This window comes from Natator depressus, chromosome 6 (genome assembly GCF_965152275.1).
Source record: "Natator depressus isolate rNatDep1 chromosome 6, rNatDep2.hap1, whole genome shotgun sequence".
Classification (NCBI taxonomy): Eukaryota; Metazoa; Chordata; order Testudines; family Cheloniidae; genus Natator; species Natator depressus.
In genome coordinates, this window is record NC_134239.1 from 79,499,663 (window position 1) to 79,526,234 (window position 26,572).

The window sequence follows — 26,572 nt, forward strand, 5'->3', positions numbered from 1 at the left end:
TGATGTGATTAGGCCCTTTGATGGTGTCTCCTGAACAGATGTGGACACAGCTGGCAACAGGCTTTGTTGCAAGGATAGGTTCCTGGGTTAGTGGTTCTGTTGTGTGGTTGCTGGTGAGTGAGTATTTGCTTCAGGTTGGGGAGCTGTCTGTAAGCAAGGATTGGCCTGACTCCCAAGATCTGTGAGAGTGAGGGATTGTCCTTCAGGATAGGTTGTAGATCCTTGATGATGAGCTGGAGAGGTTTTAGTTGGGGGCTGAAGGTGATGGCTAGTGGCGTTCTGTTATGTTCTTTGTTGGGCCTGTCCTGGAGCAGGTGACTTCTGGGTACTCTTCTAGCTCTGTCAATCTGTTTCTTCACTTCAGTAGGTGGGTATTGTAGTTGTAAGAATGCTTGATAGAGATCTTGTAGGTGTTTGTCTCTGTCTGAGGGGTTGGAGCAAATGCTGTTGTATCGTAGAGCTTGGCTGTAGACAATGGATCGTGTGGTGTGGTCTGGATGAAAGCTGGAGGCATGTAGGTAGGCATAGCGGTCAGTAGGTTTCCGGTATAGGGTGATGTTTATGTGACCATCGCTTATTAGCACTGTAGTGTCCAGCAAGTGGATCTCTTGTGTGAACTGCTCCAGGCTGAGGTCGATGGTGGGATGGAAATTGTTTAAATCATGGTGGAATTCCTCAAGGGCTTCTTTTCCATGGGTCCAGATGATGATGAAAGTTATCATCAATGTAGCGCAAGTAGAGTAGCGGCGTTAGGGGACGAGAGCTGAGGAAGCGTTGTTCTAAGTCAGCCATAAAAATGTTGGCATACTGTGGGGCCATGCAGGTACCCATGGCAGTGCCGCTGATTTGAAGGTATACATTGTCCCCAAATGTAAAATAGTTATGGGTAAGGACAAAGTCAAAGTTCAGCCACCAGGTTTGCCGTGACATTATCGGGGATGCTGTTCCTGACGGCTTGTAGTCCATCTTTGTGTGGAATGTTGGTGTAGAGAGCTTCTACATCCACAGTGGCTAGGATGGTGTTTTCAGGAAGATCACCGATGGATTGTAGTTTCCTCAGGAAGTCAGTGGTGTCTCGAAGATAGCTAGGAGTGCTGGTAGCGTAGGGCCTGAGGAGGGAGTCTACATAGCCAGACAATCCTGCTGTCAGGGTGCCAATGCCTGAGATGATGGGGCGTACAGGATTTCCAGGTTTACGGATCTTGGGTAGCAGATAGATTACCCCTGGTCGGGGTTCCAGGGGTGTGTCTATGCAGATTTGATCTTGTGCTTTTTCAGGGAGTTTCTTGAGCAAATGATATAGTTTCTTTCGGTAACCCTCAGTGGGATCAGAGGGTAATGGCTTGTAGAAAGTGGTGTTGGAGAGCTGCCGAGCAGCCTCTTGTTCATATTCCGACCTATTCATGACGACGACAGCACCTCCTTTGTCATCCTTTTTGATTATGAAGTCAGAGTTGTTTCTGAGGCTGTGGATGGCATTGTGTTCTGCATGGCTGAGGTTAGGCCCAACAAAGAAAACAACAGAACGCCACTAGCCATCACCTTCAGCCCCCAACTAAAACCTCTCCAGCGCATCATCAAGGATCTACAACCTAGCCTGAAGGACAATCCCTCACTCTCACAGATCTTGGGAGTCAGGCCAGTCCTTGCTTACAGACAGCTCCCCAACCTGAAGCAAATACTCACTCACCAGCAACCACACAACAGAACCACTAACCCAGGAACCTATCCTTGCAACAAAGCCTGTTGCCAGCTGTGTCCACATCTGTTCAGGAGACACCATCAAAGGGCCTAATCACATCAGCCACACTATCAGAGGCTCGTTCACCTGCACATTTACCAATGTGATATATTGCCATCATGTGCCAGCAATGCCCCTCTGCCATGTACATTGGCCAAACTGGACAGTCTCTATGTAAAAGAATAAATGGACACAAATCAGACGTCAAGAATTATAACATTCAAAACCCAGTCGGAGAACACTTCAATCTCTTTGGTCACTCGATTACAGACCTAAAAGTGGCAATTCTTCAACAAAAGAACTTCAAAAACAGACTCCAAAGAGAGACTGCTGAATTGGAATTAATTTGCAAACTGGATACAATTAACTTAGGCCTGAATAAAGACTGGGAGTGGATGGGTCATAACACAAAGTAAAACTATTTCCCCATGTTTATTCCCCCCCACCCCGGACCGTTCCTCAGAGGTTCTCGTCAACTGCTGGAAATGGCCCACCTTGATCATCACTACAAAAGGTTCCCCCCCGCTCTCCTGCTGGTAATAGCTCACCTTACCTGACCACTCTCGTTACAGTATGTGTGGTAACACACCCATTTGTTTCCTGTTCTCTGTGTATATAAATCTCCCCACTGTATTTTCCACTGAATGCATCCGATGAAGTGAGCTGTAGCTCACGAAATCTTATGCTCAAATAAATCTGTTAGTCTCTACGGTGCCACAAGTCGTCATCCTCTTTTTGCAGATACAGACTAACATGGCTGCTACTCTGAAACCTGTTATTGACAAAGTTGAGCATGGTTTGCCTTTAAACCTTTCACTGTGCTATTAGGTAAGGGTATGAATCAGAAATGGTGTTTATATGTCCTTGGATTTAAATGTCTAATCGCAACAAGAAAAAGGCAGGTTTCTATGCTCATTCTTTCAGCTCTTTCAATTATCTTCAGTGCCTTTCATTGAGATCCACACTAATTCTGAATGAGATAAAAATCAATTATTTGAATGTTTTCCCCCATTCCCATTCCCCCCATCAGATGTAGTGGCAGTGTACATCTGCCCACATGGGAGCTTCTGGATTCTATCGCCCCTCATTTTGGCATATGAAACTCTACTACATAAGTTATACATTTTCATCTGTGATGACATCAGTATATCATCTCTCTTTGGTCACAACAAGATGATGTGATCTTGGATTCCTCAGTACCTGGTTTAGACCAAGGTTTGGATTTAAGCAATCTGAATGATAATCTAGGAGAGACAAAGATGGTCATCATTTGCTGGAAAGCAAGGGAAAATACTTGAAAATGGTGGCAGAGGTGCTGTCTCTCACCCTTTCTGAAAAAGTAATTCCCTCCTTTCTCAAATAAGTTCACTATCTGGGGCTCTTCGGGATCCTTGATTGCTCCTGGAGTCCCACAAGACATTGATAGAAAGAAGCATCCTTTCCATCTGCATTTGTGACCATTTCCCTTCACTGTCATTCATACAGATAGAACAAGGAATAATGGTCTAAAGTTGCAGTGGGGGAGGGTTTAGGTTGGATATTAGGAAAAACTTTTTCACTAGGAGGGTGGTGAAGCACTGGAATGGGTTACCTAAGGAGGTGGTGGAATCTCCTTCCTTAGAGGTTTTTAAGGTCAGGCTTGACAAAGCCCTGGCTGGGATGATTTAGTTGGGGATTGGTCCTGCTTTGAACTGGGGGTTGGACTAGGTCCCTTCCAACCCGGATATTCTATGATACCTTTATGGTCTACTGGCAGGACTATGTTAATGTAAGACTACCCAGAAGATAACTCTGAATCTTCAGCTACGGCTAAAATACAGTTGATCAGTTGTTTATCAGTGTCAGCTGCAGGCAACACGCAGCTAACAACTATTCTTAAAAAGCTGCAACAGCCTACAGTTTGTCTTTAGGTGCAATTCAAAGAGTTTAAGTTTGATAATTTGGGCCCTCGCTACCAGAAACAGCACTTCACTCCCTATACACACACCACAGAAACAGACAATTTTACTAATACTCATAAGATTCAAACATCTGGGGACTGAATGTAAGGCATTCTCTGTAAAGGGCCCTGCAGGTCATGGTATTTGGTTCATTTATTCACTCAATTTTTCTTTTTCTTTTTTTTTTTTTTTGGGGGGGGGGGAAGGAGTGGAAGAGCTAATTGTAGAGAGGATGTTGAGCTTTTTTGCATTCAAGAAATTCATCTAAGTTTGATTTTGTTAAGGTGTTTATTGGTTTTAATTTTTGCACAGGTGCTAACAGCTTGCTCAGTAGGTATATTTGCAAGTGAAAAAAATTCAAGGATTTTAATATTTTGAGGTCTGTTTTCACGAAAAGTTAATATTTTCTGTACTCCACTGTGTTAGGGCCAAAAAACAGGAGTTTTGCACCATTCATTACTGAGAAGCCCAGCACAGAATCTCATCTAATATGGCAGTTACACACAGAAGGTGCAGAACATATTTTCAAAAGGACAGAATGAGAGCAAGGAAAAAAAAAAAGATGAAAGTAGGGAGGAAACTACTGCAAGACTCTCTCTATTTTTCATTACATTTTTTTTTCCTGCTAACACTGTCGTAACACCCTCTGTAAAACGTACATTTATTCTGAAGTATATCTTCCACCATTATTTAAAATGACCTCAATGTAGATTTTTAAGTTGGAACAGTCTCTTTCCACTTCAATATTAATAGATGTTCAACTTTTCCTTTTTCTTTTAAGTTCGTTTTACAGTATGGTTTGACATGTTCATGTGTCTTTTTAGTTTCTCTCTTTCATTTATACACACACACACACCCCCCAATCTTGCAAGAGCAGTTGGCCATGAGATTTTTTACACATTTCATATTATTTGAGAACATTCTTCTGCAGTGCTTTTACGTTTGCCTAGTGGTGCAACAGATTTCTGAGATGACAAAACCACTACCTATATAAACATTCCCCTAAACACAGAAGATCTTGTTTTTAAAGTATGATATATTTAAAATACCTAGGTTAACTTGTACTAAGTTATTCACACTTATATTAGTTACAAACTACATTTGAGCTTCCCTTGGAAATTTTCCACAGCTGTATTTTCATGTCCTACTTTTATGTCTCTTTGCAGACTGATTGCACTGGCCCTTAGGGAGTCTCTTTGTACACAGTGGACCAAATTCAACACCACTATATTGCTTCACCAACTTCAATAATGTTGTGGCTGCTTACCTCCAGGTTAATATAACCCATTAAAAGGGGTATCCATATAACAAGAACCTTATTAAGAGCCGGTGCTATTTTACTTATAAGAATTTAAACTACTTTGTTTTTAATAATTTATGTAATCTTGCTTTTCTACCAAACCTATGAGGAAATAAGAAAAAGCAAAATGTTAAAATGTAGGTTGGAAACAAAAGGGACACAAATATAAATATTAATTCATTTAAGAAGCATGCATGGTGGTAGGTTGTTTTCTTTCAATTCAAGTTTCGCCTCGGTATGACACAACAACTGCATTAGTCTGATCTTGTTTGGTTCTTCTCCTAGCAATCAGTGCAGCAAAGTCAGGCATCAACGTTGATTTTTTTTTTTTTTTTTAAAGTCTGTCAGGATCTTAATGTCATTGTCCGTATTTTTTGTGGGGGAAGTACAGATTTACAGACTCTCTTCAAAGTTCCCAAAAGGAACTTTTGCAAGTTTTCTTCTTTCTTCCAACCACACCTTAGTGTAGGATTCCTCTAAGCTCTATTTGTTATTGCTCCCGTTAACTGTGTATGCGAGCCCACTGGTAGACAGGGAGAACAAAGGGTCAAGCTGGGCCTCAGGGATGTAAGTGCTGAGTCTGAGACACAGCAGACAGAGCAAGCAATGCTTCTGCTTTCCTGTAAATTAGCTGAGATTTGAACATGGATTAAAGCAGGCTATCTGCTTGAAGTGTGTGTGATGGTGGAATGCTCTTATCTCCATAACTGAGGGAATTTATCTACCTTTCATCCAGCGGTCTGCTTCTGGATTTGCACGTGATAGGGTTAAAATGTTTCCCCCCTCACCTCCCAGCTCTATGAATCCAGACCTTTCCACTAACCTCCACTCTATTGTAATTTCTAGGCTGAATTAAGACTGAAATGTACATGTGACTAAAGCTGAAGGACACACAAAGCTATAGCGGACTGCATATTTGCTTGGTAGTGCTAACAATCAGGGAACATATCAAGCCTGTTATTCAACTATGCTAGATTATAAATAGTTTTCAGAAACAGCTACCAGACATCCTCTTTCCCCAGTAGCTGCCACAATTATAAGCTTGAAAACTTAAGCTACTCATCCCTCAAATTTAATTATCTGTGGTCCAACAGCACGGCATCAATGGAGGGTCCTCCATTCTAATGATTCCTTCTCCAAATGATCAGATAGAGAATGCATTTGGTGACCTATAGTGTATGCTGCAAGTCTCCTCTTCTCTCATGCTTTTACCTGAGGATAGCAAAGCTAGGTACATTTAATTTTAGGAACTATTTTTGAAATAATGTGCGTTTTATAATGTGTTTCTGCACCAGAGTTAGAATATTAAGTAAATCAAATAAACACAGAAAAGCAGGCTGTACAAGATAAGCAAGTAAGATCATCAACTGTTTAGGACCCCTAAAAATAGACTGAATAATGTAAGCAAGAACAATTTGAGCCATTTCTTTAAGTTTACCAATTTTGTTAATAAACTATTCCAGTTCAAACTGTCATTTTAATTTTCAAATTTTATACTTGGATGGCATTCAAGAACGAGAAATATCCTATGCTTCATGTACAAAAACTGTTCCGATCTACTTTGTAAAGATGTGATAACTTAATTGTTTTATTAACAAACCACAGTAGCTGGTTCATAAAAGTCAAGAATAATGTTATATAAGTAAATAAGTGTAGTAATAGTCTCAGTAGTATTTGCAAATGCATTAGAACAGTGGTTTTCAACCTTTTTTCATATGAAGGCACTTAGACATTTCAAATGGAGGTACGGATCCCTTTTCAAATCTTAGACATGGTCTGCGGACCACAGGCTGGAAATCAGTGCATTAGAACAAAGTCAGTGTGTGTAACAGCATCACTCAATATCAGAACAAATGTAAAAAGCAACACCTAAAACTAAGAACCCACTACTCTTAAGTACAATACAAATCAAGTGCTGCTTCTCAACAGAAATAAGTTCTGAGTTCATGAAAGTAGTCTGCTGTTCACAATATCCAAATATTGTATATTTGTTTCATACCAATTTTGTCCTTAACCATTTGCAAATGCTGTTTTCCTGCATATATAGTGCAGAAGATGACAATATTGCTCCATTTGGTTTTGGACCAGCATCAGTGATATCAGCGGTAACGTGCACATTTTTGGAATGTGCCAGTTAACCCCAGCACAACAACAAAAAGGCCATTTAAAAACAACACTAAATTTGAAGAATGTTAACATCCAGATCATTGTTCTAATCTATATGGGGCCTAAATTAAATGCATCGGTTTAAAACATTTTGATCCAAGACTAAAATGACTGCATCTTGCATAGTCTCTCCCTCTCATCCACTACTTTAAAATGAGAATACATTATCAAGGACAAACCTACAAAAGGATTTCAAAAAGGTGCCCCCTTTAAAACAGTAACCATTCACCTAAAATAGATTTAAATCTAGTTTTAATAGGTGAAATAATTTAGAACCTGCTTTACCCAGTGTTCATTTCACACAACCTTTATAGTATGTTTTCTCCAAATACTCAGTGAAGTTACAGGCCAATAGATTCCATTTTTTCTTCTGAATGTATGTTTTTTTAATATGTAATTAACCTATGAATTTTGAAGCCACAGACCAGACAGTCTCCAACTTTCATTTAAAATAAGCCACAATAGTTATCTGGATAACTTTGAAACCAACAGTATTTAGCATTTATATACACAATTTGAGAACATAAATGGCTAACAAAAAAAGCAATATAGTAAGTACATGCAAGCAAAATCTTATACTTAGGGCACAAGTTGCCCACTATGCAAACCTGTTAAGATCCTTCTAAAGCATGGCACAAGTGGCTTTCTCTTTCATGCAAGAGGAGGCTGGAGGCAAATTGGTGCAATAGGGTTAATTCCAGTTCAGAGCATCCTGGAGTGACCAAGAAACAAACAAATGGGTGGATCAAAGCCAAAGGAGAGTTGAGAAAAAAAAGATAGTGCTCTGAGGAGCATGTTTGGGAAAATGTTAGTGTTTAAGAAAAATTAGACACCTCTTTCAATTAAATATTTAAAGTCTGTTCTTGTATTCCCCCAACGCCTTTACAACCGTTGTGTGCGCGCGTGTGTACAGAGTTACAAAATTGAATTATGTTTGTGTTTCACAAATATTTTCTATTTTGAGTGTAGTGGGAAGGTGGTTTTAATTAAGTTGGGAGTATATGTCAGTCATAAACCGAAGTCATCACTACAGTAATTACTTATCTTAATTGTTGAATAAATACTATAACAAATTACCATAAAGTGTAAAGAAAACATCTTTATCACATGGGCATGACAACTTATTCCTTGTTACAAATGCTTTGTTGTTTTGAGGAAGATTTTCTTGTGATTCCCTTTTTGGATGACTCAATCCTCAAATCACAAACACTCACATCTCACATAAAATAAGGAAAACAACAAATTGATTTGTTTAATTTTAATTCTAAAAACAAAAAAAACCTGCTTTATACTTTTCAATGTAGTATCTAAAAAGACATTAGGTGTGAGCAAATACCATACTGAAAAACAAGGAAGTACAGCTACCCCTGAAATGGAACACAGACACCAGTAGATGCAATCACAAAAACACATCTTTTTATTAAAGGCTAATTAACTGGCCTGTGTGTGAGGGTCTTTATGAAATTTTAATTGCAGGCACCATAACTGCTTACTCTATTATTTTAGCCATAAAATACATTTCCATGGCTTCAAATTCAGTCAACTTTGTAGAAACTTCCCCTCTGCCAAAATAACTACAGTAGATTCTAGGGATAAGACTAATTTTTATATGACTACAAGATATAGGATTATCATCTGATTTGAAAAGACATAAGAAGATGATTCTTTTAATCATTACTGGAGAAAGTTGGGCACAAAAATCATACCTAAAGCTACTTAAACGCTATAGAAGAGACATACAAAAAAAAATGCTGAGTTGTATGAAAAGTATGAAGGGTTCAAGTACAGTTTCAGACACAGGCTATGTACAAAAAACTTGTAATACTGCATTTGTACAACTGGCTATAAGATTAAGATATTCAATCACATTTGTTTGTATATCAAGTTAAAGCTGTGCCCTTTTGTAAGTGTTTGAAAACCAAAAGGAACCTGTCAGTTCAGTTATATGCTGTGCTGAAATGTAAAATCTCTAAGAGGGAGGAGGATCTTCACTATGCTCCAAATTATAAAGAAGAATCATAAAATATCAGGGCTCGAAGGGACCTCAGGAGATCATCTCGTCCTACCCCCTGCTCAAAGCAGGACCAAATCCCCAATTTTTGCCCCAGATTCCTGAATGGCCCCCTCAAGGATTGAACTCACAACCCCGGGTTTAGCAGGCCAATGCTCAAGCCACTGAGCTAGTCCTTCCTCCAATATAAATACTCTTTCATTTATATAAAATTCTTGAACCAGAAGAATCTCTGCCTATAACAAGGCCAATGATATGAACCTAAAATCTGCCAATCAGATCTCAACTTAACAAGGAAGTGAAGATAAACTTGATATATTGCCTCACTGTTTCTTTGTACTTCCCAGTCTGTATTCATCTGTTGTCTCATGCCTCCTATTTCTATTGTCATCTCTTTGGGGCAGGGACCATCTTTTTGGTTCTGAGTTTGCACGGTGCCAAGTTCTCGGGGTCCTGGCACATGACTAGGGCTCCTACTCACTATGGTAATAAATAATATCAGACAAAAATCAGGGGGGTTTTTGCACAAAACCAGAGAACTAGCTAATAATCTCACTTCGCATTGTGGCAAGAGAATCAATTACTTTGAAGTTTAAATACATCTATTTGTTGAAATGCATGTATACACAAATATACTTATGCCTTGGGATAAGGTTTTATCTTACAACTTGTGAATATGATACCAAAGCAAAAAACAAAAAAAGCATTATGAACAGTCTAAGATACTTTCCTTACCCACTACAGCTTTTTCCAAATAATATGCTAGCTAGTTTACATTTTATGAAATGTAACACAAAAGATATATTTTGGAGAATTTTGCAAAAAAGCCCAGAACACAGCAAAACTCCAGATTATGTGTACACCCTGAAAACAGTTACAAATTACACTTCTTAACCTGAAAACAATTGAGTTAATCTATCATTCAAATCCCCAAATATGAAGGGTTTACTTTACATTTAGAGAGACTATGTGGATTCTACACCTTCCTTAGCCCCATTTGTTGTTCAATTTGCTAAAATCTTGGACTATCACTTTTTTGCAATATGTGCTTAAGTATCTAGACTCTGCAGTCTCATGGTTTAAGATGAGATTGAAATTTTAAAGCTACTCCAATTTTGCTCGCTGGAGAATTCTGATAAATCAAAGAAGAATCATTTTTGTTCTGTCTCCATTATGACTTTCTGTATTGCTGAGAACTACAACTAACACCACTGTCACCAAATTTAAGATTATAAACTAGTCCCTACCCTGATTTACTTATTTATGTAGAAAATTATCAGAAAAAGTGTGTAAAATTTTGTATAACAAAGTTCAATATTAACTAGTGATTTTGTTCTGACAGCTAAGATCGTACAGCAAGATAAAATATCAGCCCAAAGTCTTCAGGTTTAGAAGACTACTATTTAGCACAGGACCTCAAAGGCCCAAACATGGCCCTGTGCATTCCCCTAATCCCTGGCCACTCTAATTTAGATCGGCTGATAACTGTCCGCCCCCCATGGCAAGGAGCCATTATGCCAGCCAGCGGTCACTGGAGAGCTGCAACAATTCAATTACAAAGCCTAGCCTAGGCACATCTTGACATAACTCACTGAGCACCTCCTAGGCCAAGGGATAGGAAGAAATGGCATATAGCATGCATCCACACTGGAATCCTCAGCTACAAACTTCAGGCAGCTTTACACACCCCCTCTACCACCAAAGGACCAGAACCAAGACCAAAAGACGCATAACATAGCAATGAATTGTAGGGGGGGGGGGAATACAATGAGGACAATTACAAAAAACAATTACTATGAGGACAAAAAAATAAAAAACTCAGGAAGATACAGACTGCAAGGTATCTAATACAATATTACACATCCTGTATCTTTTAAGATATACAGTAAGAGCTTTGTTATTTGGCGTGTTTGGGGAAATGGGGTGCCGGTAAGTAAAAAATTCCAGCTAACTAAGAGGGAGGGGGGTGGGGGCTCAGGGCTGGGGCAGGGAGAGGATGCCGGGTGCCGGATCCAAGTGGCGCTCACCTCAGGCGGCTCCCCGCAAGTGGTGACACTTCCCTGCTGCTCCTAGATGGAGGCGCAGCTAGGTGGCTCTGAGGAGCCAGTGCTCGGGGCCAGGGCAGTGCACAGCGCCGCCTAGCAGTACCTCCACCTAGGAGCAGCAGGGCTATGTTGCCACTTGCGGGGAGCCACCCAAGAGTACCGCCCAGATCCGTCATTCAGAACCCCTTCCCTTAGCCCCCTCCGCACCTAAACTCCAACGCAGAGCCAACACCCCACATCCCCTCCTGCACTCCGAACCCCTCATGGCCATTCCTCTGCCTAGGAGCAGCAGGGACATGTCGCCACTTCCAGGGAGCCACGTGGAGCCAGGTAGGGAGCCTGGCGGCCCCGCACCAAACAAACTATAAACTGGACTTTCAATGAAGGTCAGAAATGCTGGTTTATAGAGATTTCCAGTTAGTAAAGTGCCAGATAACACAGCTTCTACTGTGATACAGTAGATTTTTAGGGGGGAGTTGATAGCAACACCTATATTTAGATTATCTTACACTTCCCATTATAAAAGATTCTTGCAGCTTTTTTTTTTTCCCTTCTGAGATTGTCTAACACATTGATACTCAGACTGAGGCTTGCGACCTGCAAGTGGCTCTTTAACATGTCTCCTGCGGCTCTTTACAGCACATTATATTAAAACACTGTGATTTAATTATTAAGCAAACTAAGTTATCAACCAATCAGGATGCTTTTACTATGTTATTAACCAATTGTAGCTGATAAAAAATAATACTTGGTCAGTCATTTTGCTGAGAGAATTATAAACTAAGTTTTTCCCCTGTCATACTATTTAAATATGAATACATAGTATTATAGTAAATGAAACAATTCATTCATGCTACTGTGGCTCTTTTGGATAATGTTGATTGCTAATTTGGCTCCTGAACCACTGAGATCTAACAGCAACTCTTTGCAGCAGGCCTTTGATAGTCTCCCATGAATTTCTGCTCAAGTTTGGCAGAATTATAAACTTAAAAACTGTCATTTCCATTTTCTTGCCTGCGTCTCTGGTACAGTGCCAACTGAACTCAAGCATTCTAAACAGTCCCCACTGCCACCAAAGCAGAAGCAACAGTACACATTGCAATGGGAACACCTGGCAGCTGCAGGCAGAGGGATGCAGGACAGCGCTAAACCAGGCCAGGCTCCTCCCACAACCAGCCCAGCACATGGCCCCAGCTTCAGATTCCCACACACTTGGGGCACCACATGAGGCAAGAACTCCCCCAGCCCCTGCAGACAAAAAAAAGAGATGTGATCTGGGTTCCCACTGAGCATCAGTGGGCCATTTCCATTCCAGGATAACAGCCTACTTCTGCTGCCAGCTTGTACATATGCATATGATACATCTTTAATTATATAACATACTATTATTTCTGTAAGACCTCTGCTCTATTCAGTGCACATCTGGACACATAAGCAGGCATAATTAAAAAGACTGACACCTGTAAATGTGGACTGTTCAAATTTTCAAGTGACAGTCTTGGCAACTTAAATAACTCTCAATGTAGTTTTTTGTATGTAATAAATATATTCAGATTTACATTCAACAAAACATCAATGGAAGGTACTACTTACACACAATGTTGTCAAACTAACTGTGGTAAAACTTTTGCATGTTGTGGTTGATTTCTGACCTGTGGGTGTAGCATTAATATTCAGTTTTCCAATTAAAGTTCCCTGTCCAGTGCACAAGGCAAAAAAATTAGATGCTGAGAATGGAGAGGGGTGAGAGGGTAAAGTAGGGGGAAACAGCGGAACAGACAGTGCAAACCAAGCTAACAATCTACAGATTGCTGCAGAGCTAGAAGAGGAGGCATTTCTAGGGAAGTAAAGGTATTTTGGGAAGCATGAAAGAAAAGATAACAGCCACCTCATCTGAAACAGCAGAGGACATTGAGATGTTGGCAGTCACTGATCTGCAATGTGAAGGCAGATGGTCACATGGATGTTTAGATTCAGCTAACAATGCTCTCTTGGAGTCAAGCTTCTTTGTTTAATGGGGCCTGGCCTTGACTTATTTTGGACCTGTTGCATTTACCTGGGAGATAATGGTAGTCTCATCTGTTGTGTCCAGAAGAGAAATATCCACAAAAGGATTGTTTGACCTTATTCAAGGGTTTATAATCTCTTCTATAGTGCCTTGAAAGGTGTAGTGTTGTTTTTGGACTTCTCAAATTAATCAGTAACCTTATCCTGCTTTAACTCCAAATATCTTTCTGACCAAATGCTTGGAAGCAGCCAGATATTGCTAAGCTTTAATATCTACTTTCCATTAAAAGGAACCACATTGTAACTGCAGGAAATGGTATTATCTATCATTGATCTGGCAGAGAATACTGGTGTTAATGAAATCTTGTGCTTGGATGCTCCTGAACCCAGAGACTTTTTATTCTTTTTTGGAAAGCTATCCCTCAGTATACTTGTCCAGGCTGGAACAGCTCTGGCAAACAGAACTGACGAGACCACTGGAGCTGCAGCTGCTGCTATGCAACTTCTCTGTCACCTACTTATTTATACAGGCTTTGGGATGGAAAACCCTCCTCCAGAAAGAGAGGTGTTCCTTTCATGGACAATTTAATTGCATGCACCTTGGGAAGAACAGCAATGTCCACTTTACTCTGATGCATATCATAAAATGTGAACCTGTTCCTATATGTTCTGTTCTCTACATATTTTTACAACACTTAGCACAATGAGATCCCAATCCCAAATGGGGCTTTGTCTCACTTCTCTTTTGGTCTTCCTCATCCAGATTCTTTCAGGATGGCTCCTTAGAAGGATATTTCAAGGAAATGGCAGTCCTCTGGACATGGCCTGCAAGTACTCTGTAAGGATGAGTTTCCTCTGAATTTCTTCCACTGGGTAACGTTCTTATGAGTTGACCCTCTTCTCAGGAAGTGGCAGCACCACCTCCCATACCTCTTGTGTTTGGAATTTTTTCTTCTTTTGGGAGGGGCAGAACTTACAACTCACTAGATCATTTGTACAGGAAGAGAAAGACATCTTTTGGACCTTTCAACTGAAGTCTTTGTGGAATATCCCTGACCCTGGAAGTAGTACTAGAACAATTTGGGTGAGAGAATGTAAAGCAGAGTCCATTGGACACTGATTCGGGCTTTCCCGATTTGTATACAGGGGCCTTGTTTCCCTGTCCTGTATATCCCTTTGTGAGATGGGATTTCTACCTGGGTACCCCTAGACTACACGGGTCAGGCCCAAAATTTTAAAATCATCTCATTTTTGAACATTTGGGGTTGGAATGTTTTGTTTAAAATGAAGCATTCTATTGAGAAAAACAAACATCCTGAACACTTGGTTCATACAAGCATGGGGAAGGGTTCTTAACATTAAATATAACACAAACTTTTTGAAGTTACACATTCTTCAGCTATACAATTTAAAAATATGCAAAACTATTTACAAATTTGAAAGATAAGATGCTACTCAGAGCCTGTGTAATGTATTTCAGACCACAATTGCATTTTGAACTGCTGAAAGTAGGGGAGTTGCAAAGGAAAAGGGTCTGTCATAATTAACTGTAGGTGCACCAGAGGGAGTCGGTATAATAAAAGTATCAGCCTTCAACTGTAAAATTACTAATTCCAGTAATACAGTACATTAAACATGCCATTTGAGATCTATGCCAACTTAAACTACCACATATGGCATATTTATCTCATTATCACAGTTTGTGTTTTCATATGCAGAGCTGTTCTAATTTTTAAACATGTCAAAAAAAATCACCATTTTATCTGAAAACATGACGACAGGACTATGAAACAGATTTTAGGGAGAAAATTCCATTCTCCACAAAAGCTCTAGGTCAATGCTGCATTTTTAATGTGCAATAGAATAAGTCAGAGGTGCTAAGAAATAAGTTTAAACGTCAAAATAAATCTTAACCTTCTCATGTCTAGTTGTCTATCTTTTGGGGGGATGGGGGTAAGTGATGCTTTTGGCTTTTTAGTGGCAAAGACAGGATTCAAGCACAAAATGATTTTCAGTTCTAAGAACTCAAGTTTCTAAAAACAATTCAGTTTTTTTAAATATTTCCAAACTACATTTCACTTTAAGGACTTTAATTCTTCCAGTTGAAACAATGTGTCATTTTAGCTGAAAAAGTTATTGAGTCAAATAAGTCATTTCACAGTTTTACATTACTCTGTTTAAAAGAACATTATGTAGTAGCACTTGTGCAGAAAAGTCAGACTTCACTTGTGTTCATTCCTCATGTGCAATTTGACCTGACTCCACACAATTGCTATTGCGGAATCATACATTCTAACTGCATTTCCATACAAATCATGCACTGAATATTTGATTTCAGATTCCCCAGCTGGTGCTCAGTGCCACATCAGCTGCTCAGTTTTGGGGGTTTTTTTAAATGTTTCTTTGTGTAAGTAGCCAAAGAGTTCTGACTTAAGATTGAACACTAAATAGTTTTGGTCCCCTTTTCAATTTGTAAAGAGTGCTGTGTATTTTTACATAATATAATTTGTTTCCATCCACAACTTAATTTAACAGTGACATTTTAGTAATCATTTTTTAATAAAAGTCTTTACTAATTCTGCTGAACACATTTTTGTTCTTGTTAATGACTTCAGAATAAGGATTAGTATAACAAACTCAAGATTTAAATGATGAACTATATTTTCCATCCGGTCAACACGCCATGATCTGATTCAGTTCTCAAAGTTAGTGGGAATTTTACCATTGACCTCAATAGAAGCAGAATCAGACCCAGATAGTCAGGCATTCTAGAAGTATATCCAGTGAAGGTAGTAAAAATAAAAAAATTGAGTTTACTTAAATTAATGATCATAAGTTGTTTTCAGATGTATATCAAGTCCTCGATTTTGCAAACAATGGACTTCAGTAGAACCACTCGCATGTTTAAAGTTAAGCACGTGTGTAAGTGTTTGCAGGAACAAGTTTCTTTCTGGAAGAAATTAAAAAAACAAAACAAAACAAAAACAAAAACAAAAACCCCAAACCTAGATTAAGGGACACTCATCTTTGAAAAAAAATTCAGATTTTTGCCTGAAATTGTTTAACCTAGCATTCAGTCACCCAACTATGATTCCTGAAACTTAGCCACATAAAAACCTTTCAGTTTATAAATCTAACAGCACGTTGTATATGAACTGTTTCACTACTTTCCTGCATATTTAACCGATTTCTTCCTTGCTGAAAAATTCCATATAAACATCAGGGCTTTCTGTTTAATATTAAATTTTAAAAATTATTTTTTAAACAAGTTTATGGAAACAATTTCATTGAAGAAAGCTTTTGTGAAACACGGTTTAATGAAACCTAAATTGACAAATTTGTTTTAAAAATTATTACAAAATGACCACAAAGAATTGAAAATATGTAACAATATTTCAGAGGCATAAAGAAAGAAAAAGTAAATCTTTCACTCAGGCTTAGAAAACCACCCACTTGAGTCTAACAGCCCTGATAAGGTTGGCAATGACTGAAACATGCTTGCAAAGTATTGGTTATATATGGTACATGCTAATGATTTGTTCTGTTTCTAATGACAGAAGAACTAATTTTTCCTCATTAATAAATTAAAACTTAATCTTTAGTTTAAAGAGACATTGTAATTTCACTTCAATAGCCCAAAAGACAAGATGCACACATTTAGCAGGTTTATGACAACGACCTACAGAAAGTTCGCCTATTCTCAGAAAATCTGTAGTTGTAATTGAATATATTGCTAAGTGTTAACTGATGCAGAGTTATATACAATATTTAGCGCTATTCTTGTACTCAATATTTATATGGAGAAAAAGGTATCCCTCTAATTAAATCTCATACAGCTTTACAAGGTTGGACCTTGCAGGCAACTTCTATTAAAACCGTTCATGTCTGTAAAAAATACTCACCTCCTTTGGAGAAAGGAAATGAGGACAACAATATCCAGAGCAAAGTGATGCCACTTCCCTAACCATGAATATGAACATTTTAAAAAGAGAAGGTAGAAATCTATCCCCCCGCAGCTCTCAATCCCCTAAGCCATTCAATTTCCCTTTTCTGAGTCAAGTTCCGTAGAACTGCAAAAACCTGATACTGCTATTTAATTACTCCCTCATACAACTCTCCCCCAACTAAAAAAGAAAATCCAAAATAATCTAAAACACCAATGTGGGGATATTCAGACTGGACATCTATTCCCTCCATCTCAGCAGCACTTACCTGAAGTTAGTTCTTGGGTGCAAAAGCTGACGGGACCTTAGTATCAAGTGAGGAAGAGTCTTCACACATCTTACTAGGAGGCATGGGCAAATGGGAAAGAAACGTTCACTATCACATGCACGCATACATACACCTTGAAAGACATAAGAACTTTCATTCTTTTCAGCTGAAAACCATAGGAAGAGCTAGGAAGCTGCAAAGAACAGTATCCAGCACTTCTACTCTGTATGTCAGACTAGGAGTAAAGTGTTAGATCAAGTCTCTCCTAAAATAGTCTGAAGCAGGCCTGATGAAATACCTGGCTTCGTCAAGACAGGCTTCAGAGCCCAAGCTCCAGTCCAAGACAACTTCAAAGCACTGTCTACTCAGCTATTTTTAGAGCACAAGTGTGAGCCCTGCTTACTCAAGTCTGTTCATCTGGCCTGGGAGGCTCACTGCCATGAACTATGTAGACATACCATAGTGTCATTCATTCCCAGAAGAATCAGCCACAGCAAAATCAGGAATTACTCCTCCCAACCCTGGAAGACCAAATTCTCTTCTCAACCGGAGCAGAGGAGGAAGGGACGTGATAATCCCTTTAGAATGCAGCATTTAGCATTCAGTCTGGTAAAAGAAAAAAAAGGTGAAAATTGTTGTCCTCTAAAAAGATTATCACAATGGAACCTGCTTAAAGCAGAGTGAAACTTCACACAAAATGAGTGAAGCTTCAATAAAGAGAAATAAATTACTGAAATGTACTCAAGTATCTCAGTCTTTCATTATATACTCTTCAGAGGAGCTCTGTACCTATTAATCTGAACCCCCCTATTTTATCATCTATAAGCATGGTAGTCTGCTTTCTCACACAACAAGAACATACACATTCAAAATGGAATTTTAAGTGGCTACCTCCTGGTTTACCCATAAACTATATTTTAATTCACTATAGATATATTAACTGTTACCCCTATCTTACAATTAGCAATCTAATATGGTGTTGTGTCTTTGTGGCCTTACTCCCTCTTTAACAGTGTTTCTCAACCTTTTCGATACCAAGGACCAGTTTACTGCCTTCCAAAACTGTGTCAGAGAGATCTCAGGGACCAGTGCCAGTCCACAGACCGGTTGTTGAGAAACACTGTTCTATAGGGTGCAGTTTATACAAAATTTATATTAGCTACCAAAACTCATCCTTTTTTATACACATACACATAAACACACACCTACACACACACACACACACACTTTCTCTCTCTCTCTCTCTGCGATCACCAGCCTGCTCTAAGAAGATTCTAATTCCCAATAAGGAAATGTGCTCTAGTTATTGAGCAAGTAGAAAAAAACACCCAAACCTCATGATTATTTCATAGTGCATGTAGTTAACAAAAGAAGAGCTTCTTTGTAAGTGAAACCTGGAGACATTTGTAACATTATTAGTTACCAGTAACTAGAGTTTTCTACTTGTATTGACCACACATCCCAATTTTTAGAATCAGTTTTACTTTAGATTCTAAGAATAAGAACCCATTAAGATATTAATAACAGAGAACTTCATAGGTAAAGCCAGAGGGAGCATTATCTAGTCTGATCCCCTACATAACACTGACGACAAAATTTCACCAAGCAATTCCTATATCACACCCATAACTTCTGGTTGGGCTAACACTTCTCTTAGAAATACATTCAATTTTGATTTAAAGAGCAAGTGATGGAGAATTCACCATATCCCTTGATAAACTGTTCTAATGGTTTATTGCCCTCACTGTTAAAACTTTCCACTGTGAGACACAGCATCCAGGTCACTACTGGACATTCAGGTCAAAAGCCAAATCCTAAAAATCTGTGGTTTTCAGACAGCCAATACAGATACCAAAAAGATATGTGCTCATGATGCTCTCCACAATACAACACCATCAGCAGAGTTTTGCACAAACAGAAGCTTCAAAGTCAGTTTACTTGGGAAGTCAATGAGTAGAATAGCTAATGCTAGTCTACAGCAACATATAGACAGGCTTCTCAACCTAACAAAATCAAGTAAAGCAAAACAACTAAGGACTCAGTTTTAGTTTGTCTGGCTTTTTGGATGGGGGAGGGCAGGGAGAAGATCTACAAAGGGCCTCAACCTTCTCCATTTTTGCAGACTGAACTCTGTGCCCACAAATAACTGCAGGATGAGGTGATAGCATTATATGTTCATCTCGTCTGTTAGGCCCCCAAATCGGAAATCCTACCACTGGAACCCAAACTTAACTGCAGGAACAAAACTGAAAGCTGCTGTCTAACATCACAAACTAAATGTGTTTTCCAATAGTAAAAGATGTCCACCTATTGAATTTGACATTTGAAAAAACACTACAGAAAAAAAAATGACACCAGTCACCAACATGCATAGTCAAGTGTTATTTTAAGACCTTAGCCAAAATGAAGCTAATTAGATAAGAGTACATCTTACTATCGTTACCTATTAGACTATTATAATGCACACTACCTATGGATAGATTTTGAGAAAGCTGATAACTAAAGCTCGAGCAGAACATATCTTCCTGATTAAAGAGAGTCTCATCAAGAGCACATAAGATCAGTGCTGTGTAGCTGAAATTACTGTGCATGGGTTATTGAATGAAGGTCACTGTGTTTATTTTAACCTACAATGCCCCACATGATTTAAGATCTGGTTATGTGAGAGACTGCCTATTTCTTTATGAAGGGGAGAGTCCTGTTTATCCATGAATCCTCTAGCAAGGCCCTTAAACTCTGAAACACACTTTCCCACTTGGTATACCAAATTCCAGATCTGTTAGTCTACTGAACACACTAACAAGTTCCACGTCTTTTCCCTGAATATTTGGGGATGAAGATATTTGGGAATAAACTGGAGGGAGGAAAGAACTTTTATCCATTATTTTAATTATCTAGGCGTGTATAGTAGAACTGGAAGATGGTCTATTGTATTGCATATTGTGTAATTAACATAAAAGCAACGCAAATACTAGACAGATACTTGCAATGTTACAAATCTAGGGAAAATCTGGCATGCTTGCAGAAATAGAAGTCTGGTGTTTCTTAACTTTTGACTCCTTGACTCTGCAATCTATGTATTTCAAGTATACCACTTTTTCTTTAGCAGTATAAGTACCCAAGTACTCATCTAATGCTTGTACTGCTTTAACAATAAAGCACAGGCTTCTATATTTAGGTTATTATAAAAGATTCTTGCATCTGTTTTTGGAAACTCCAATACCTGTATTTGTAGCAGGTCATGGAAATTCAGCAAAGAGAAAGCTGAAAAGGCTTTTTTTTTTTTTTTGGTCTTATGAAATTCCATTCAGATCAACTGTTATACACTTAAAAATTGCCATTTTCCTTCTCTTGTGTTCCTCAGGAAAAATGTTGGCAGCATGCCAGAATAACTGAACATGAACATGCCGCCATCAAAGAAACAGCTACTACAACCACACATTGTGCTGGGAAGGCATGGGACCTCCAAGAGCACCTGTAGGTGAAGGCTGGAGAAGGAAGTTTAGCTGGGCTGGATCTGGCACATGGTCCCAGCATCCCATCCCTCTCCTTCCTAGGGCATCACATAGGGCAGACACTCCCCTCAAACTCCTCCCAACCACCCAGCAAATGATGGCAGCAAGCTATCCCACCTCTGGAATAATAGCCTTCTGCTGCAAACCAGCATTGCAGTCCTGTAGTTCAAGTGGTAGAGGTCTGTGCTTTAGTACTGAAGGTTCAGAGTTCGAACTCTAACGATGCCTGCTACAAAACTTAACTTTTTTCCTATTTAAAAAAAAAGTAGGACTGTCAATTAATCACAGTTAACTCAAGTGATTAACTCAAAAATTAATCGTGATTAAAAAATTAATCGCAATTAATTGCTGTTTTAACAACACTGTTAAACAGAATACTAATACAAAAGTATTTTTGGATGTTTTTCTACATTTTTAAATATATTCATTTCAATTACAACACAGAATACAAAGTGTACAGTGCTTACTTCATTTTTTTATTACAAATATTTGCACTGTAAAAACACAATCATATTTTTCAATTCACCTCATACAAGTACTGTAGTGCAATCTCTTTATCGTAAAAGTACAACTTACAAATGTAGATTGATTGTTGTTACATAACTGTATTCGAAAAGAAAACAGTGTAAAACTTTGGAGCCTACATGTCCACTCAGTCCTACTTCTTGTTCAACCAGTCTCTCAGACAAACAAGTTTGTTTACATTTACAGGAGATACTGCTGCCTGCTTCTTATTTACAATGTCACCTGAAAGTGAGAACACGCATTCACTTGGGACTTTTGTAGCCGGTACTGCAAGGTAATTATGTGCCAGATATGCAAAACATTTGTATGCCTCTTCGTGCTTCGGCCACCATTCCAGAGGACATGCTTCCATGCTAATGATGCTCGTTAAAAAAAGAAGTGTTAATAAGTGACTGAACTCCTTGGGGTAGATTGTACGTCTCCTACTCTGTTTCACCCACATTCTGCAATATATTTTATGTTATAGCAGTCTCGGATGATGACCCAGAACGTTTGGTTTAAGAACACTTTCATACCAGATTTGACAAAACACAAAGATGGTACCAATGTGAGATTTCTAAAGCACTCGACCCAAGGCTTAAGAATCCGAAGTGCCTTCCAAAATCTGAGAGGGACGAGGTGTGGAGCATGCTTTCAGAAGTCTGAAAAGAGCAACACTCCGATGCAGAAACTACAGAATCCAAAACCACCAATCTTCTGCTGGTGGCATCTAAGACTATGAAAATAAACATGCGTTGGTCCACACTGCTTTGGATCGTTATCGAGCAGAACCCATCGGCATGGGTGCATGTCCTCTGGAATGGTGATTAAAGCATGAAGGGATATATGAATCTTTAGCACATCTGACATGTATATATCTTGCAACGCTGGCAACAGTGCCATGTGAATGCCTGTTCTCACTTTCAGGTGACAGATCAGAATTCAGCCAATCACTCCAACAAAAAGTAGAAGAACTGAGTGGACTTGTAGGCTCTAAAGTTTTACATTGTTTTCTTTTTGAATACAGTTATGTAACAAAAAAAATCTACATTTGTAAATTGCACTTTCACGATAAAGAGATTGCACTACAGTACTTGGATGAGGTGAATTGAAAAATATGATTTTTTTTACAGTGCAAATATTTGTAAATAAAAAATATGAAGTAAGCACTGTACACTTTGTATTCTGTGTTGTAACTGAAATCAATTTGAAAATGTAGAAAACCTCCAAAAATATTTCAATAAATGGTATTCTATTATAGTTTAATCACACAATTATTTTTAATTGCTTGACAGCCCAAAAACAAAAAAACCCACAACTAAGAAATTATGTAAAAATATTGGAAGAAAAATGTTTAAAATCATGCACTCAAAAGACAGAACATACTAGATTTATGATTGCCTGCATAACCTTATTCCCCCCCCACATGTGTATTCATGTTACAGAGGTTCTCAAATTGGAGGACACACAATGTATTCTGGGTGGTAGGAAGACCTCAGTATGAGAAGCTTGAGGAGGGGAAAAAAACCCAAAAACTTACTGTGCACATTCAGAGCTGGGTGGCCAGAGAGCAGTGGCTGCTGGCCAGGTATCCAACTCTGTAGGCAGTGCCGCTTCCAGCAGCAGCACCACCAAAGGGAGGTATGGTATTGCCACCCTTATTTCTGTGCTGCTGCTGGCGGTACTGCTTTCAGAGCTGGGTGCCCAGCCAGCAGCTGCTGCTTTCCACTCTGCCTTCAGAGCTGGGTAGCCAGAGAGTGCAGAGATGCCCGGGGGGCGGGGTGGGTCGGGTCAAACTACTACAGACACAAAGAAGGGGGAGGGGCCACAACCACAAGTTTGAGAACCACTGCATGACACTGTCTAATTATATGTTCACTTCCTGTCCCTCCCCTCACCCTCCCAGAGGGGACTGTTTCATTCAAGTCACACATTGGACACACAAAGGGAACAGAATTAAGGTTGAATGAGCAACCATAAGACTGGCACTTTCTAGTGATTCAGTTCACAACCTATGTAATTATATATACACAGATCAATACATTCATTTAAGTACTAATAACTCTGATCTGCAGATATTTGGTAAAAAGGTAAGTCACATTGGTGAGGTGATAGGAAGGAAACTTTGTTTGTTGGCTAGGTTTTACCTAGTTCTACAGACAGAAAACTCCACGTTCCTACACTGTCAATACAGCATATTTCAAAAGAACTGGAGTCACTAGTGTGCAATTTTTGTTAACAAGTATTTTTCAAGAACTCTGGGGGTGCATAATATACTTCTTGATCCAAGCTGAATAGGTGCCACTCTAAAGGAAGGAAGGGAGACTGTCCTGAATTTCAGAAGCTATTTATGAGGAAAATCACAGGTGCACTAAATGTCACTGAACTAAGCACAAAAGGAGTGTTTTTAAATGGGAACAAAGACACACAGAGGGTCTTTGTGTACTAATTTAATTAATGACTGACAATACAAGGACTCCAATTGGTGAAATATCATCAATGGCCATAAATATAATTTTAGTTCTGCATAACAAATGATCTTACCTGAGCGATTCTCAAAAAATGTCAAAACATTGATTGTGTTTTTCATCTGATCCTGTCAATGCTGAGATGACAGGCCCTGCAGGATGCAGTAACAGATCAATGATAGAAAACAGATGTTTAGTCTTTCCACAATGAAAATCTATAAGGCCAAACAAATATAAATTTTTGTCTGAATATCAGGCTTCCTTTCAAAAGTTACTTCTAAATATGACAGTGAACATTCACACGTGTAGACCATTTCTCTTCCTCGCTGGGAACAATCTGAACAACCCCCTCCAGATCCTCATATCTGAGGACTCAGGGTTTGTATTTTTACAGAGTGCCAACACATGACAATTAACCTGGTCCTTGACTCACATAAGAGGTACCTGCAAGGGCTATATTGGGCACACAATCTCAAAAATTTTACCTGACCCAAGATTCTTTACAGCTGAAATACGCATTTAATTGATAAAAAAAAGTAAATATAACTGGAAAATAAATATTGAAAAGAAAAAGGGTATATCAGTAATCTTCCAACCGGAAACAGAGACTTTGATACCAGTCCCAAAACATTGCCCTTAAATGATCACTGACATGGGCCCATGTAATTTCAAAAGGAATTTAGTTCTTACAAATTTTCCTTAGCAAGAATACTCAGTATCAAATAATCCTCACTATAAAAAAAAAACGCAGCCACATTTTAATTATGGAAGATGATAGGAGAATAGCAAGTTAATTCAATAACAAGTATTGAATTTAGATGGTTGATAAGGTATGTTTTCCGTTTACTATTAGCAACTGGTAATACCAAAATCAAACATTTAAAATACAAGGTACTCTGACAAAATGTTTTTCTTCAAATGAAAAAACACAAATGAAAAAACACGCAATCTAACCAGTCTTTATAAACCTCTGAATAATAACAATTTGAAATTAGGATGCATCAGGTTTGCAAAATTAGTATTAACTGTGTATACAGAAAACAAAACAAAAATAATGGAAAGGAGTAGAGCTTTATTAACCAGTGATCTGACATTTAAAAGGTCTCTCAGTTTGACACTATTTAGATATTTCTGTGTTGGAGTAACAGAAAGCATACTTAAGCAACTTGATATAATTTCCCCACGGCTGTGCCACAGAGGCAATGAGGAGGGGCTGCTAGTCTTATTTTCCATTGAGGCTAATACTAAAAAAACTGAAATCACAAATGGAAGTTTATTCAGACAACAAATTACCAAATTTCAGTTTAATATGATATACATAAATCAGAATGAAACAACTCAAAGCATGCATTTAACATACCCCACTGCATAAATATTTTACAGTAAACCAGGAAGGAATTTTAAGTACCCAAATAAATAGATCATTCAAAGTACAGTAGAAATGTGAAGTTAATTTTCCATTAAATATTTAACAATGTTTATTTTTAATTCTCATATATCCCTGTCTCCCACCCAACTTGTCTGAACAATATAGATATTTCATTTATATACAACCATACTTCTGTTTTTATTCTGGCAACAAGAATGTTTTTGTTAAGTCCACTATATTAGCAATCTATTCAAAAATCATAGTTATCAACTTTATTAATTCATAGATGAAGGTTTTCCTCTTTACCAAACCTATTAATTACAGCTTTAAACAAAAGTATGTCAAAATTTTACACTAGTATCTAACAAATCCAACGCTGAAACCAAAAAGGCCCACCTACAAACATAATCATCATCAAGAAGGGCTTAAAATGCAGTCTTTCCATTTCTGGTATGTATTGCGTTTTACACCATGACACTGCAGCCTCAGAGGGTCAGATTAATTAAGATCAACAGCAGCTGCAGTGCAACGTGAGAAGCACGCTACCACAGTTCCCACCAGTCCAGCCCAATTACCTGCAGCATTCCAGCACTGGACAACTGACAACCCCCATGCTCTTTACCAAGTCATTCACTCCCACTGGCCTACTGATAAACGTTAAAACCAAGCTAACCTCTTTTTGAGAAGGGCTACAAAGTGGAGTGCACCTGCTGCAAGCTGCAATGATGAGTCCCAGAGAGATGTTTGTCAGTCAGATCTCTACAGATGTTGTTTAACTTCATACTAGAGCTGTATCCAAAGATGGAAATGAGAAAGCAATCAGGCACAAACCCTCCTCCCAACCCCCCCCCCCAAGTTCTATTTCTAAAAGCTGTAGTCTGACAAACTTAACGTAGAGTTTGTTTGCTAACCACTGAAAATAGGTGAGATTAAATTTTGTGGTTAACTACAGCTGAGAATACTGACATTCACAATATTAATTAGTGAAGAATCAAGATCACTAAGGTCCTGTTACAATTCCTTTTTCATTAATGTATGAAGGATTTACCTCCATTTAAAAAAAAATTGCATGTGTCTCATATTACAGAAGTTGAGGGGAGAAGATTCTTAAGAAAACTGAATTGCTGTTTGGAGAGTGATTTTATATATTTGTCTCCAAGCCTTCATAATGTAGACCACAGATTAGCACATTGATCCTGCCTCCACAACCAACCACTGAAATGCTACATGGCAGTTTTCTATTGTGTGTAAGGAGGAAGAGTGGGGGAAAATGGTTTAGATTGTCATTTTTATA

At 38.6% G+C, this 26,572-nt stretch overlaps 1 protein-coding gene and 1 long non-coding RNA gene across 6 annotated transcripts in view; both read right to left on the reverse strand.

Moving 5' to 3' along the window:
* LOC141989305 (uncharacterized) overlaps positions 1 to 26,112 on the reverse strand; it is a 65,602-nt gene extending 39,490 nt beyond the window's left edge. The window contains exons 1-2 of the long non-coding RNA XR_012639957.1: positions 25,952 to 26,112; positions 23,986 to 24,061 (exon numbers count right to left, since the gene is read on the reverse strand). This is a non-coding gene — a long non-coding RNA (uncharacterized LOC141989305). The remainder of the gene's footprint in view (positions 1 to 23,985; positions 24,062 to 25,951) is intronic.
* NOVA1 (NOVA alternative splicing regulator 1) overlaps positions 1 to 26,572 on the reverse strand; it is a 229,519-nt gene that overhangs the window by 194,476 nt on the left and 8,471 nt on the right. The window lies entirely within an intron of this gene.